General features: G+C 44.8%; 1 protein-coding gene across 1 annotated transcript in view; it reads right to left on the reverse strand.

The window, feature by feature from the left end:
* The window catches only part of LOC110502896 (inactive rhomboid protein 1), a 132,287-nt gene that overhangs the window by 104,426 nt on the left and 10,117 nt on the right, over positions 1–17,744 (reverse strand). The gene's annotated exons all lie outside the window — the stretch shown is intronic.

The following is a 17,744-nucleotide window of genomic DNA, read 5'->3' on the forward strand; positions in this document are numbered from 1 at the left end:
GGTACCCCCCCTGTACATAGTCTCACTATTGTTATTTTACTGCTGCTCTTTAATTACTTGTTACTTTCATTTCTTATTCTTATCCGTATTTTTTAAAACTGCGTTGTTGGTTAGGGGCTCGTAAGAAAGCATTTCACTGTAACATTTCACTACACCTGTTGTATTCGGCGGATGTGACTAACAGAATTTGATTTGATGATGATCAAACTACAACCCTCTGAATGTAGAACACACACCAAGAAAGATGTGCACAGCAGAAACTCTTTCTAGAGCTGATGACCCGAAGGCGCTAGCGAGCACCAAAGCAGATGAACAAGTGAGAGCATACGTTTACATGATCACAACAGCATTGCCAGTCGCAGGTGCAGATGGAAATCATACAGACTGAGACAGAAAAAGACACAACACTGACAAACCTGAAGAAAACAATCCTAAATGGATGGCCTAACATGAAACAAGACCGTTCATAAGACATAACTGAATACTGTAATTACAGAGCTAAACTGACAGCAATTGGAAACATTGTCTATAAAGGAAGCAAAATACTAATTCCGAAAAGTCTGAGAAAGGAAATGCTAAATAAGATGAATGAAGGCCACCTAAGAACCGGAAGTGCAAGAACCCTGCTGAGCCATTAAAGCCCTGCCCTGCACCTGAGAGACCATACCAAAAGGTAGGTCTCTCAGACCTCTCTCAACACTACCACCACAGATGCTGTGATAACCTGTATGAAATCCATTTTCTCCTGAGATAATGGACCGCAATTCTCTAATGCAAAGTTCAAACAATTCAGCAAGGACTGGGACTTCGTCCACACTACATCAAGTCCACACTTCCCACAATCAAATGGAATGGTGGAGAAATCTGTTCAGACAGTGAAGAGACTGATGTACAAAGTAAAAGACAGTGGAACTGCCTTCTACAGGAACCTGCTTGTATACTGCACAACAACACTTGAGACCAGCACAGCTCCTCATGGGACGCAGACTGAGGACCAACTGACCCATCAAAGCGAACCTCCTAAAAATGAAAGAGCAAGAGAAAGTGAGGAAGTTCAAGGAACAACAAAAAACTAAGTAAAAGTTCTACTATGACAGAGGAACAAGGAACCTCCATGAACTCCAAACTGGGCACAATGTGAGGGATAAGAAACCTGACTGAACTACAACCTGGGGACAATGTGCGGAACAAAGACAAAACAAACACATGGACACAGAAAGGAACAGTATTCACTGAAGTACAGCCAAGGTCACACTACATACAAACAGAAACTGGCGCTGTTTTACGGAGAAATGGTTGCGATCTTCTAAGGGGCCATCAACAGACCATCATGACACAGACACTGATGAAGAGGCTGAAAGCACAGCTCTGACAGCAGTGGGGCGTGAAGAACAAACCATCATGACACAGACCCGTTTTTTTCCAAGATGGCGTAAATTTGATGTTTGTTTCGTTTTTTTATATATTTTTTTATATATTTCAATCTCTTTTTCCATTTTTTTATTAAATATACCTAACGACAAACCGCCTCACCCAATGTGATACGGATCTGCTATTTTTAGGTCTTTTAGCTAGAACCTCCATCAGAAGCTAGCCATCAGACGCTGACCAGCTAATTAGCTACTAGCTATTTAGTCATTGTTAGCCACTGCTAGCAGCCTTTACCTTTAGCTCAGACACCAGACACTTTTTGCCTGGATAATACCTGCCAGTCTGCACAGCGCGATATCAACCCTGAGCATACCGGACTGCTTTTCTCCACTACATCACTGGATTCCTGCCGTAAGCTCTGGACCATTGCACCAGATCATCGCAGCTAGCTAGCTGCTACCAATTGGCCCATCTCCCGGCCTGCTCAGTGGACCCTATGATCACTCGGCTACACAGCTGATGCCTCCTGGACTCTTCACTAACACGACTAGAAGCCACTAAATCACCGGATTCCTGCCGGACCACCGGATAATCGCAGCTAGCTAACTGCTACCGAGTGGCTATAGTGGCTAACGCCCTTGTCCCGAAGCTGGCACCAGTTAACCTCGAGCCAGGCGCATCTCCCGACTAGCAAACATAATTACTCCAGCTCGACCAACACAAAAACATCCTGTGGCATACTTCACTAGCATCGAAAAGTCCCTGCGATAAGCAACTTTCCAGGGAAATCAGGAACCAATACACACAGTCAGTTAGGAAAGCAAAGGCTAGCTTTTCAAACAGAAATTTGCATCCTGTAGCTCTAACTCCAAAATGTTTTGGGACACCGTAAAGTCCACGGAGAATAAGAGCACCTCCTCGCAGCTGCCCACTGCACTAAGGCTAGCCATGCTTTTCTCCTGGCTACCCCAACTCCGGCCAACAGCTCCGCACCCCCCGCAGCTACTTGCCCAAGCCTCCCCAGCTTCTCCTTCACCAAAATCCAGATCGCTGATGTTCTGAAAGAGCTGCAAAACCTGGACCCGTACAAATCAGCTGTGCTACACAATCTGGACCCTCTCTTTCTAAAATTATCCGCCACCATTGTTGCAACCCCTATTACTAGTCTGTTCAACCTCTCTTTCATATTGTCCGAGATTCCGAAAGATTGGAAAGCTGCCGCGGTCATCACCCTCTTCAAAGGGGGTGACACTCTAGACCCAAACTGTTACAGACCTATATCCATCCTGCCCTGCCTTTCTAAAGTCTTCAAAAGCCAAGTTAACTTGTTATGGCCGGGGACAGTATTGGGTAGCTTGGAAGAATAAGGTGCCCAGAGTAAACTGTCTGCTACTCAGGCCCAGCTGCGAATATATGCATATTATTATTATATTTGGATAGAAAACACTCTGAAGTTTCTAAAACTGTTTGAATGATGTATGTGAGTATAACAGAACTCATATGACAGGCAAAAACCTGAGAAAAAATCCAACCAGGAAGTGGGAAATCTGAGGTTTGAAGTTTTTCAACTCATTCCCTATCGAATGCACAGTGTCTATGGGATCAAATTGCACTTCTCCCACTTCACTGTTAAAGCATCAAAATCGCCCCCACTTCACAGTAGAAGCATCAAACAAGGTTCTAAAGACTGTTGACATCTAGTAGAAACATGTCAACCGATGTATAGAATCAATCTTTAGGATGCTTTTAACATCAATCTTCAATAATTTTCCTACCGGAGAATTCCTTTGTCTTCAGAAATGCAATGTAACTCAAGCTAACTCTCACGTGAACATGCGTGGCCAGCTCGTGACATCCACTAGATGTCAACAGTCTTTAGAATCTTGTTTGATGCTTCTACTGTGAAGTGGGGGCGAATGAGAGGGGAATGAATCAGAGGTCTGCCAGAGAGCCACGAGCTGGCCACGCGCATTCACGTGAGAGTTAGCTTGAGTTCCATTGCCTTTTCGGTAAAGCTTTTTTGAAATCTGACACAGCAGTTGCATTAAGGAGAAGTGTGTCTATAATTCCGTGCATAATAGTTGTATATTTTAGCAATGTTTATTATGAGTATTTCTGTAAATTGATGTGGCTCTCTGCAAAATCACCGGATGTTTTGGAACTACTGAACGTAACGCGCCAATGTATACTGATATTTTTTTATATAAATATGAACTTTATCGAACAAGTTAACTTGTTATTTATTGTGTAACATGAAGTCCTATGAGTGTCATCTGATGAAGATCATCAAAGGTTAGTGATTCATTTATCTCTATTTCTGCTTTTTGTGACTCCTCTCCTTGGCTGGAAAAATTTATGTTTTTTGTGACTTGGCTCTGACCTAACATAATCGTTTGGTTTGCTTTCGTGAAGCCTTTTTGAAATCGGACACTGTGATGGGATTAACAAGAAGTGTATCTTTAAAATGGTGTAGAATTCTTGTACGCTTGAGGAATTTTAATTATGGGATTTCAGTTGTTTTGAATTTGGCGCCCTGCACTTTCACTGGCTGTTGTCATATCGATCCCGTTACCGGGATCTCAGCCCAAAGAGGTTTTAACAAACAGATCACTGACCATTTCGAATCCCACCGAACCTTCTCGGCTGCGCAATCCAGTTTCCGAGCTGGTCACGGGTGCACCTCAGCCACGCTCAAGGTACTAAACAATATCATAACCGCCATCAATAACAGACAGTACTGTGCAGCCGTCTTCATCGACCTGGCCAAGGCTTTCGATTCTGTCAATCACGTATTCTTATCGGCAGACTCAACAGCCTTGGTATCTCAAATGACTGCCTCGCCTGGTTCACCAACTACTTCTCAGATAGAGTTCAGTGTATCAAATCGGAGGGACTGTTGTCCGGACCTCTGGCAGTCTCTATGGGGGTGCCACAGGGTTCAATTCTTGGGCCGACTCTTTTCTCTGTATATATGAACGATGTCGCTCTTGCTGCGGGTGATTCCTTGATCCACCTTTACGCAGACGACACCATTCTGTACACATCTGGCCACTCTTTGGACACTGTGTTAACAAACCTCCAAACGAGCTTCAATGCCATACAACTCTCCTTCTGAGGCCTCTTAAATGCTAGTAAAACTAAATGCATGCTGCCCGCACCCGCTCGCCTGACTAACATCACTACTCTGGACGGTTCTGACTTAGAATATGTGGACAACTACAAATACCTAGGTGTCTTGCCAGACTGTAAACTCTCCTTCCAGACTCATATTAAGCATCTCAAATTAAAAATTAAATCTAGAATCGGCTTCCTATTTCGCAACAAAGCCTCCTTCACTCACGCTGCCAAACATACCCTCGTAAAACTGACTATTCTACCAATCCTCGACTTCGGCGATGTCATTTACAAAATAGCCTCCAACACTCTACTCAGAAAACTGGATGTAGTCTATCACAGTGCCATCCGTTTTGTCACCAAAGCCCCATATACTACCCACCACTGTGACCTGTATGCTCTTGCCGGCTGGCCCTCGCTACATATTCGTCGCCAAACCCACTGGCTCCAAGTCTTTGCTAGGTAAAGCTCCGCCTTATCTCAGCTTACTGGTCACCATTGCAACACCCACTCGTGGAACGCACTCCAGCATGTCATCCCCAAATCCAACACCTGCTTTGGCTGCCTTTCCTTCCAGTTCTCTGCTGACAATGACTGGAACGAATTGCAAAAATCGCTGAAGTTGGAGACTTATATCTCCCTCACTAACTTTAAGCATCAGCTATCTGAGCAGCTTACCGATCGCTGCAGCTGTACATAGTCCATCTGTATATAGCCCATCCAACTACCTACCTCATCCCCATATTGCTTTTATTTACTTTATTTTCTCTTTTGCACACCAGTATTTCTACTTGCACATCCTCATCTGCACATATACCACTCCAGTGTAAATTGCTAAATTGTAATTACTTAGCCACTATTGGCCTATTTATTGTCTTACCTCCTTCCTCCATTTGCACACACTGTATACAGACTTTTCTATTGTGTTATTGACTGTATGCTTGTTTATTCCATGTGTAACTCTGTGTTGTTCTTTGTGGCACTGCTTTGCTTTATCTTGGCCAGGTCGCAGTTGTAAATGAGAACTTGTTCTCAACTAGCCTACCTGGTTAAATAAAGGTGAAATAAAAAAATAACAAAGAGGCTGAAAGCACATCTCTGGCAGCAGCCCAGTGTGAAGAACACCATCATGACAGACACTGTTGAAAAGGCTGAAAGCACATCTCTGGCAGCAGCCCAGTGTGAAGAACACCATCATGACAGACACTGTTGAAAAGGCTGAAAGCACATCTCTGGCAGCAGCCCAGTGTGAAGAACACCATCATGACAGACACTATTGAAAAGGCTGAAAGCACATCTCTGGCAGCAGCCCAGTGTGAAGAACACCATCAGAAGATTCACACATCAGTTAAAGTACCAGAAATACTTACTGAGAGTTGTTAGGGACTCTAAGGACAATTAAAACAGTTGAGAGTATATTACTACTGTAGTATTTTCACTAGTGGTCCTACTAAGCATATAGTTAATAACATTTTGTTGACAACATTGAAATGCTGTTTACAATTCATTTTGTTATTACACTTTGAGTACAGAAAGAAATGGTTCATTTTGTTATTACACTTTGAGTACAGAAAGAAATGGTTCATTTTGTTATTACACTTTGAGTACAGAAAGAAATGGTTCATTTTGTTATTACACTTTGAGTACAGAAAGAAATGGTTCATTTTGAAAAGTAAAATACTTTCATTTAAAGAAAGGGAGATGTAATGATATAACTAAACAGTGTTTGCTAGATTGATTACAATACCTGAACGGATAACGCATGCACAGGAGAGATACTCTTTGGCAGTTGAACATGACAGAGTTGTATGGATATGTGCCTCCCGTCAAGATGTAAACACTATATTCTTTCAGTAAACATGAATTATGTTTCATTACGTTGTATTCATTGAACCCTAATAGCACAACACCAACAACCAGCCTGAGAGGCCTAGAACTCCATCCATATTCTATTCAGAGTTTAGAGAAATTCATCTAATTGGAAATTAGCTATTATCAGGCTGGTTAATGCCATGCATGTCTGTTGAATTTGGAGAAATCCACGTGCACTCTGCCCCGCCCCACCTATTCAGTCAGTCAGGGGCCGTAGCATACTGCTTGCTTTTTACTAAACAGTACGTGCTAAATTGTATGTGACGATGAGTACATAGTATGCAGTTTAAGTATTCAAACACGGACAGTTTCACCCAGAGTGAGTTCACCAGGTCCCACTCAATTATCTATCTCCACTAATCTTCTTCAGATCTGGTATCACTACAGAGTTTTCTCTAATTGAGGCAGCTGCTTGATAGTCATGGCATTTACCACAAAACGTTGAACCTGGTTGGCTCGATGCTTTGTGGTAAATACCTCACATTCCTCCTGAGAGACCAGGCCGTTCCTCCCCATTTCATCCCACTCAGTTCTGCTTCTGGTGGCGTGAACCGTGATGGTGTGGAATGGCTGCACAGCTCGAGAACCAAAACCACTCTGCCAGCCTGATTCAGCTACGAGGCTTTTGGGAAACTAACCCCCTAGGCTTCAGTCATAGGCATGAGAATGCAGGCATAGCAGAAATGAGATGGTATTTCTACGTTCTCATCAATCCAATGGAGATGAATTACTTACACACAAGCCTCAAACATCAACAGTTTTAGTCTATCTTTATCCTCGGCTAGTTCAATACTGTATATAATAATCACAGACATGTAAAGGCTTGCTATGCTGAACTTGGTACAGGGTTGAATCTATCAATACCATTTCCAGGCATTTCTAAGCAGTAGTAAAGACGTTCTATTCAGTATTGCAGGATTCCAGCCCCCAGCTGGAGCTCAGACTGACAGCATGTGTAAGAGGATGGTTATCAGCCAAGCCAATTTTCACGGCTTGGTCATCTCCTGAGGGACTGAGTCCAAACCGTGAAATTTAAGGAGAGGAAGGAGAGGAGAGAGAACATGAAAAGTAAGAGAAGAAGAAAAATACAGGACATGTTGAAGAAGAAAAGAGACAGAAGAAAGAGAGGGAGGGGAGAGAAAGAAGAAAGAGAGAGAAAAGAAAGTGAGAGAAGAGAGATGCGCTGTGGTAATCCTACTGGGACCCTAGGGCTGATGACCCTAAACTAGCAAGCTGTGATCAACTCAGTTTGTTTCTGAGCTAAAGGTCCTTTGTTCATAAGGATAATAAAGCAGGAAATGCCTATACAAGGTACAGTATACTGTTCCTATGCCTTATACTGAAGGTCTGCTTCTAGATACAGGTAACTACCAAAATAATGGAAACATTTGAGTAACTTAGGGATGTTGACTGGGGTAGGGGTAGACAAGTGGAAAGCATGGCCAGCCGTATAAAAATGTGTGTTGAAATTCTCAATTATAGTGGATTTATCGGTGGTGACAGTGTTTCCTAGCCTCAGTGCAGTGGGCAGCTGGGAGGAGGTGCTCTTATTCTCCATGGACTTTACAGTGTCCCATAACTTTTTTGAGTTTGTGCTACAGGATGCAAATTTCTGCTTGAAAAAGCTAGCCTTAGCTTTCCTAACTGCCTGTGTATATTGGTTCCTAACTTCCCTGAAAAGTTGCATATTGGGGGGCTGTTTGATGCTACTGCAGAATGCCACAGGATGTTTTTGTGCTGGTCAAGGGCAGTCAGGTCTGGAGAGAACCAAGGGCTACATCTGTTCTTGGTTCAAAATTGTTTGAATGGGGCATGCTTATTTAAGATGGTGAGGAAGGCACTTTTGAAGAATAACCAGGCATCCTCTACTGACGGGATGAGGTCCATATCCTTCCAGGATACCCGGGCCAGGTCGATTAGAAAGGCCTTCTCACTGAAGTGTTTTAGGGAGCGTTTGACAGTGATGAGGGGTGGTCGTTTGACCGCAGACCCATTACGGATGCAGGCAATGAGGCAGTGAATGCTGAGATCTTGGTTGAAAACAGCAGAGGTGTATTTGGAGGGAAAGTTGGTTAGGATGATATCTATGAGGGTGCCCGTGTTTACAGCTTTGGGGTTGTACTTGGTAAATTCATTGATAATTTGTGTGAGATTGAGGGCTTCAAGCTTAGATTGTAGGATGGTCGGGGTGTTAAGCATATCCCATTTTAGGTCACCTAGCAGCACGAGCTCTGAAGAAAGATGGGGGCAATCAGTTCACATATGGTGTCCAGAGTACAGCTGGGGGCAGAGGGTGGTCTATAGCAAGCGGCAACAGTGATAGACTTGTTTCTGAAAATCGGGATTTTTAAAAGTAGAAGCTGGAATTGTTTGGGTACAGACCTGGTTTGTGTGACAGAACTCTGCAGGCTATCTCTGCAGTAGATTGCAACACCACCCCCTTGGCAGTTATATCTTGTCGTAAAATGTTATATAGGGATGGAAATTTGGTGGTCTTCCTTAGCCAGGATTCAGATACGGCTAGGACATCCGGGTTGGCAGAGTGTGCTAAAGCAGTGAATAAAACAAACTTAGGGAGGAGGCTTCTAATGTTAACATGCATGAAACCAAGGATTATGGTTACAGAAGTGGAGCTAGGCACTGCAGGGCCTGGATTAACCTCTACATCATCAGAGGAACAGAGGAGGAGTAGGATAAGGGTACGGCCAAAGACTATAAGAACTGGTCGTCTAGTAAGTCCGGAACAGAGAGTAAAAGGAGCAGGTTTCTGGGCGCGATAGAATAGACTCAAGGCATAATTTACAGACAAAGGTATGGTAGGATGTGAATACAGTGGAGGTAGGCCTAGGCATTGAGTGATGATTGCCAGGTCGCAGTTGCAAATGAGAACTTGTTCTCAACTAGCCTACCTGGTTAAATAAAGGTGAAATAAAAAATATTAAAATGATGATGAGAGAGATATTGGTAATTTAAAGGTAATTTATATAAACACTGGGCAGGCCATTATTGTTTCTACCATGGCTATGCCCCATAGGATGACAATTCCCCCATCCACTGGGCACAAATGGTCACTGAATGGTTTGATGAGCATGAAAACGATGTAAACCAGATTTCGTCTTATTCACCAGATCAAAAAACCAATTGAACACTTATAGGAGATTCTGTAACCCGGGGCCAAATGTGCGCCACTCCATGGGTCTCCCAGCCGCAGTCGACTGGGACATAGCCTAGACATGAACCAGGATCTCTAGTGGCAAAGCTAGCACTGCGGTGAAGTGCCTTAGACCATTGCACCACTCAGGAGATGATGGAGTTTATTGCGGAAGAATGGTGTCGCATCCCTCCAATAGAGTTCCAGAAATTGGAGAATCTATGGCATGGTGCATTGAAACTGTTCTGGCTCGTGGTGGCCCATTGCCCAATTAAGACACTTTATCTTGGTGTTTCATTTATTTTTGCAGTTACCTGTATCTTATAGATGTAGTATTCTCTCAATTTGCAAGCTAAACTTATATCTCGTAAATTATGTAAATTACAAATTATATTAAAATGGATTGGAAAAATCCTATATGGAAAACTCACTGAAGTTTCAACAGTTCATTATGGCATATTTGACTGCCAGGAAACCCTGAAAAAATTATATATATATCATGCCAGGTGAGTTCAAAAGCCTGGGCAGAAGGCAGATCTTCCCATCTGTCAGTATGTCATTTTTAAACAGTGAGTTGATGACAGAGACCCAGAATGAAAGGGAAAGAGAGAGAGAGGCAGGGGGAAATGGACAGACCTGCCATAAAGCGCTCCCAGGGGAGAGTAGAGAGGCAGTAGAAGTCTGAGTGTCTCCTCCCCAACTGGCACAAACTGCCTGGGAACATTAACACTATTACACTGTCACAACTACCCACTGCAGTCAGTCTGCAGATTAAGGTCTCAAATGCATGGCACCCTTTTCCATATAGTGCACTACTGTGATGTGGATTCACATATCACAGTCCCAAGCCAACCATCCCATCATCTGGCAACAAAATTGCATCCAAATCCCGTAAAGACAGTGTGGGACCAGCTCTGAATAGAATGTGAGCTGATATTCCAATTCTGTTTCATTCCATTTCGGAATGGACCTCGGAGAGCTGTTTGCATATCAGAATGACACTGGTAATATGAATAGAGTCAGAGCAGGTAACAGCCCATAGTACCCATTAGCAAAGAGGGAATTATGAGGCATTAGCTACAGCTTCGTAGGGGTATACATCCACTGAAAGCACTGCCTCTAAGCTGCTATAAGCTTCATGGAGCCCACTGACTAATGAAGGTGAGAATAAATTATAATCTTACATTACTTTGGTTCTCTATGATGCAGCAGGAAGGATCCAACTTGAACTCACACCCAAGCCTGCCAGAGACACAACTCCACAGACCTGTTACCCTGTATAATATGCCATGGTTCAAATGAACTCCGACTGCTCCCTGGTCTGTCTACTGCCCTCATGTTACCCTGTAAATTACAGCTATAATGGCAGTAAATCTGCTCCCGTTCACAGCGTTGGTTTTGATACTGATACCCAGTGGATAGTGCTTGACTAATATGCAGAGACTGGAGGAGACTTGGCCAGTTGGACGGGCATTTGATTTCCATAGGGGGGCACATTTTTTCACGGGACTTCCGATGTGTTTTTTAAATGGGTTTTATAGTAAAGACATGTAATTTAACTGTAAAAATGTGTAACCTTTTAATGTGGCATGAAAACAACCAGTCATGATGTTTTTTATCTGATTGTCAAACAAATCCCTTCAAAAAGTAGGTTACCTTCGTACTTTTGTCCACAATAATCCAAGCATCCGAACAGTGCACTATGCACTTGCCAAATGTCCTTCAATTCCAGTGGAGTAGTGCTCTTTTTTAAGGTGAGGAAGAGCAACAAATAAAAAGTATGACGTCATCATTTCTCAATCGAAGTTTGTACCGACAGATGAAGCCTATTTGATATCATTGTAGAATATGTCTATGCATAAAATGCATCCTCCAATCACAACGTCTGCCTATGCCCACACATATTGTCTCAAGAACATGTTCTATTTTTAATACCCTCAAACACCAAGTTAGGCATATCTCATTTCAAAATAGGCCGTCATCACTGTCAATTGTGAATGATAATTCTTCACATTTTACCGGTGAAATAAATGTCCAAACTGCATGCCAATCATTTGATGTCAATCAGATTCATGGGAATATGCATTTAGTTCTTCTTGAATTACTGTTGAGCGAATTAAAACAGACGGTGTTAATAAACTATTAACCTTTCTTCTGTGCATACTTTCCATCAAAGAGCATTCTGTCTAGTGGATTGATTGCACTATTGAGTTTTGGCTGCATGAGGAAATAATTGTGACTATTCAGCCAGGTGAGGAAGATGTGTTTTTGGTATAACATACTGTAGGCCTACTATGCTACAGTATATGGTACTATATTCAGTTCCGTTATGTAAAATACTAATGAATCATTATGTGGTCTTGCGAGATATTTGATTCAGCTTTGATCGAACTTTACTAAACAAGCACCTTTCTATTTGTAATGACAATAATAATGTGATGAGTAGGATTATTAGGCAACAGCACTTAGTGAGGGTTCATTTAAGCCCTTTGAATCATGGTGCTGAAAGGGCAGCAGCGTGACCAAGTGGAGACATGTCGTTCTGGGTTCCAGAGGGGGTCCGTGGAGTTATGAACATCAAGGCAGACACGCTGTGAATTTGGATCCCAGATCTGGTTGATGTGATGAGGTTCATAAGGTGGATCTGTATATTTGTATATGCTATACCGGTGGTATGTTTCTGTAAGCTAAGCACTCGGAAAGTAGCGCGAGTTCAAATGTGTCGTACATGAGCCCCAAGTACCATGTACCATGGCATACATATTCTATGTCCATACAGCATCAGATACATGGGCTACACATATCAATTAATAAACTCCAAAAACTCCACCACAGACATTCACCAGGCCATTCCAATGTCACTTTATGTTTTGTCTGCTGGGAATGGGACAGATGACAGATATTTAGCCTGTACTCTGTCATCGTGGCACCAATGGCTTTCTGAAGTCTGCTGAGGATGGGACAGATGACAGATATTTAGCCTGTACTCTGTCATCGTGGCACCAATGGCTTTCTGAAGTCTGCTGAGGATGGGACAGATGACAGATATTTAGCCTGTACCCTGTCATCGTGGCACCAATGGCTTTCTGAAGTCTGCTGAGGATGGGACAGATGACAGATATTTAGCCTGTACTCTGTCATCGTGGCACCAATGGCTTTCTGAAGTCTGCTGAGGATGGGACAGATGACAGATATTTAGATGACACAGCCCCATAGCTATAAACAAAGGCCAAAAGCGAGAAGGACAGACAAATGGTTTGATGAAGAATGCAAAAACCTAAGAAAGAAATTGAGAAACCTATCCAACCAAAAGCAGAGACCCAGAAAACTTGAGCCTACACCTTCACTATGGTGAATCACTAAAACAAAACAGAAATACAACGTGGAAAAAGAAAGGAACAGCACATCAGAAATAAGCTCCATGTAATTGAAGAATCCATAGACTAACCACTTCTGGGAAAATTGGAAAACACTAAACAAACAACAAGAAAATGTATCTATCCAAAATGGAGATGTATACAGTAGATAAACCACTTCTCCAATCTGTTTGGCTCTATGACAAATAACAAACTTCAAAACCATATATATGATCAAATACAAATCTTAGAATCAACTATTAAAGACTACCACAACCCACTTGATTCTCCAATTTCATTGAATGAACTACAGGACAAAATACAAACCCTCCAACCCAAAAGGCATGTGGGGTTGATGTTATCCTAAATTAAATTATAAAATATACAGACCACAAATTCCAATTGGCTAAACTTAAACTCTATCATCCTCAGCTCTGGCATCTTCCCCAATATTTGGAACCAAGGACTGATCATCCCAATCCACATCAGTGGAGGCAAATTTGACCCCAATGACTACGTGAGACAGCAACCTTGGGAAAATCCTCTTCAACATAGCCCCACCCTCTTCAACATATATCAACGAATTAGCGAGGGCACTAGAACAGTCCGCAGCACCCAGCCTCACCCTAATAGAATCTGAAGTTAAATGTCTACTGTTTGCTGATGATCTGGTGCTTCTGTCCCCAACCAAGGAGGGCCTACAGCAGCACCTAGATCTTCTTCACAGATTCTGTCAGACCTGGGCCCTGACAGACCTGGGCCCTGACAGACCTGGGCTCTGACAGACCTGGGCCCTGACAGACCTGGGCCCTGACAGACCTGGGCTCTGACAGACCTGGGCCCTGACAGACCTGGGCTCTGACAGACCTGGGCCCTGACAGACCTGGGCCCTGAGAGACCTGCGCCCTGACAGACCTGGGCCCTGACAGACCTGCGCCCTGACAGACCTGGGACCTGACAGACCTGGGCCCTGACAGACCTGGGACCTGACAGACCTGGGCCCTGACAGACCTGGGACCTGACAGACCTGCGCCCTGACAGACCTGGTCTCTGACAGACCTGCGCCCTGACAGACCTGGGCTCTGACAGACCTGGGACCTGACAGACCTGGGCTCTGATAGACCTGGGCTCTGACAGACCTGCGCCCTGACAGACCTGGGCCCTGACAGACCTGCGCCCTGACAGACCTGGGCCCTGACAGACCTGGGCTCTGAGAGACCTGCGCCCTGACAGACCTGGGCTCTGACAGACCTGGGCCCTGACAGACCTGGGCTCTGACAGACCTGGGCCCTGACAGACCTGCGCCCTGACAGACCTGGGATCTGACAGACCTGGGCCCTGACAGACCTGGGACCTGACAGACCTGGGACCTGACAGACCTGGGCCCTGACAGACCTGCGCCCTGACAGACCTGCACCCTGACAGACCTGGGCCCTGACAGACCTGCGCCCTGACAGACCTGGGCCCTGACAGACCTGCACCCTGACAGACCTGGGACCTGACAGACCTGGGCCTAAGAGACCTGGGCTCTGACAGACCTGGGCCCTGACAAACCTGGGCTCTGACAGACCTGGGCCCTGACAGACCTGCGCCCTGACAGACCTGGGACCTGACAGACCTGGGCCCTGACAGACCTGGGACCTGACAGACCTGGGACCTGACAGACCTGGGCCCTGACAGACCTGCGCCCTGACAGACCTGCGCCCTGACAGACCTGCGCCCTGACAGACCTGGGCCCTGACAGACCTGCGCCCTGACAGACCTGGGACCTGACAGACCTGGGACCTGACAGACCTGCGCCCTGACAGACCTGGGCCTAAGAGACCTGGGCTCTGACAGACCTGGGCCCTGACAAACCTGGGCCCTGACAGACCTGGGACCTGACAGACCTGCGCCCTGACAGACCTGGGCCCTGACAGACCTGCACCCTGACAGACCTGCGCCCTGACAGACCTGGGCCCTGACAGACCTGGGCCCTGACAGACCTGCGCCCTGACAGACCTGGGCCCTGACAGACCTGGGCCCTGACAGACCTGCGCCCTGACAGACCTGCGCCCTGACAGACCTGCGCCCTGACAGACCTGCGTCCTGACAGACCTGGGACCTGACAGACCTGGGACCTGACAGACCTGGGACCTGACAGACCTGCGCCCTGACAGACCTGGGACCTGACAGACCTGCGCCCTGACAGACCTGGGACCTGACAGACCTGGGACCTGACAGACCTGGGACCTGACAGACCTGGGCCCTGACAGACCTGGGCCCTGACAGACCTGGGACCTGACAGACCAGGGACCTGACAGACCTGGGCCCTGACAGACCTGGGACCTGACAGACCTGCGCCCTGACAGACCTGGGCCCTGACAGACCTGGGCCCTGACAGACCTGCGCCCTGACAGACCTGCACCCTGACAGACCTGGGACCTGACAGACCTGGGACCTGACAGACCTGGGACCTGACAGACCTGGGCCCTGACAGACCTGGGCTCTGACAGACCTGGGACCTGACAGACCTGGGACCTGACAGACCTGGGACCTGACAGTAAATCTCAGTAAGACCAAAATAATGGTGTTCAAAAGGTCCAGTCACCAGGACCACAAATACACATCTAGACACCATTTCCCTAGAGCACACAAAAATCTACACATACCTCGAACTAAACATCGGCGCCATAGGTAACTTCCACAAAGCAGTGATTAATCTGAGAGACAAGGCAAGAAGGGCATTCTATGCCATCAAAAGGAACATAAATTTAGACATACCAATTAGGATCTGGCTAAAAAATACTTCAATTAGTTATAGAACTCATTTCCCTTTGTGGTTGTCCCAGGTCTGTCAGGGCGCAGGTCTGCTCAACAACCAAGAATTCACCAAATGGGACAAACACCAAATTGAGACTCTGCATGTAGAATTCTGCAAAAATGTCCTCCGTGTACAACGTTAAACATTAAATTATGCATACAGAGCAGAATTAGGCCGATACCCACTAATTATCAAAATCCAGAAAAGAGCCGTTAAATTCTACAATCACCTAAAAGGAAGCGATTCCCAAACCTTCCATAACAAAGCCATCACCTACAGAGAGATGAACCTGGAGAAGAGTCCCCTAAGCAAGCTGGTCCTGGGGCTCTATTCACAAACACAAACAGATTCCACAGAGTCCCGGGACAGCAGCACAATTAGACCCAACCAAATCATGAGAAAACAAAAAGATAATTACTTGACACATTGGAAAGAATTTACAAAAATCAGAGCAAACTAGAATGCTATTTGGCCCTAAACAGAGTACACAGCGGCATAATACCTGACCACTGTGACTGACCTAAAATTAAGGATATCTTTGAGTATGTACAGACTCAGTGAGCATAGCCTTGTTATTGAGAAAGGCCGATGAAGGCAGACCTGGCTTTCAAGAGAACAGGCTATGTGCACACTACTCATACAATGAGGTGGAAACTGAGCTGCACTTCCTTAACCTCCTGCCAAATGTATGACCATATTAGAGACACATATTTCCCTCCGATTACACAGACCCACAAAGAATTTGAAAACAAATATAATTTTGATAAACTCTCATATCTACTGGGTAAAATACCACAGTGTGCCATCACAGCAGCAAGATTTGTGACGTGTTGCCACAAGAAAAGGGCAACCAGTGAAGAACAAACACCATTGTAAATACAACCTATATTCATTTATTTTACCTTTTGTACTTTAACTATTTATACATCATTACAACACTGGATATAGACATAATATTATTTTACTTTATTATTTTGGAACTTTTGTAAGTGTAATGTTTGCTGTTCATTTTTTGTTTATTTCACTTGTTTATTATCTATTTAATTTGCTTTGGCAATGTAAACATGTTTCCCATGAAATGGAGAGAGACAGAGAAACATCGAGAGAGAGACAGAGACATAGAGCGAGAGACAGAGACACACAGAGAGAGAGAGACACACAGAGACAGAGACACAGAGAGAGAGAGAGAGAGAGAGAGAGAGAGAGAGAGAGACAGAGAGAGAGCGAGAGACACAGAGACAGAGAGAGAGAGAGACAGACAGACAGGGAAACACAGAGAGAGAGACAGAGACACAGAGAGAAAGACAGAAACACACAGAGAGAGAGAGAGAGAGAGCGAGAGACACAGAGAGAGAGCGAGAGACAGACAGAGAGCGAGAGACAGACAGAGAGCGAGAGACAGACAGAGAGCGAGAGACAGACAGGGAGAGCGAGAGACAGACAGAGAGCGAGAGACAGACAGGGAGAGCGAGAGAGAGAGTCAATCTCTTTATTGAAGACTCCTTTGTCTCAGCTAGCTGGTGGAAGTGAAGACCATTGTCACAATCAGTCAATGTGGGAGGCTTTAGTCTGCTTTGATGAATAGAGCTCCTTATGGACAATCCACATTCTGACTTAGACATAACAGCTTCCTCTGTTGGCTCGCACTGGATAAAAAACCCTAATGGTAATTGCACACAGATGCTGCATTGGAAAAAAGAGGGAGAGGGAGAAAAGCGACACTGAAAATACTATTTAGAGAGAAGAATGAAGAATGTCATAATTGTGGCTGCTTTGAAATGGAGCACTCAGTCTGGAGTCCCCATGGAGAACTCTGGCCTTAGTGACAGCACTGACATCATCCATGTTAATTTACATTAATGAAAGATGGGACTAGACTTTGGTAAAGAATTTTCCATTCATCCAGTCATATTTGGAGAGATTTATGGGGATTCTAGCATCCATTCCACACCTACATTTACATATTGTCTCTCTGCTAAATCTACATCTTAGCCAAAATATTCCCTCCCCACAACCTACCGCAATCTCCCTAAATATCCACTCTGGCTCTCCCACTGCTGTTTCCCCTATCAATACA

This window comes from Oncorhynchus mykiss, chromosome 23 (assembly GCF_013265735.2).
Source record: "Oncorhynchus mykiss isolate Arlee chromosome 23, USDA_OmykA_1.1, whole genome shotgun sequence".
Classification (NCBI taxonomy): Eukaryota; Metazoa; Chordata; class Actinopteri; order Salmoniformes; family Salmonidae; genus Oncorhynchus; species Oncorhynchus mykiss.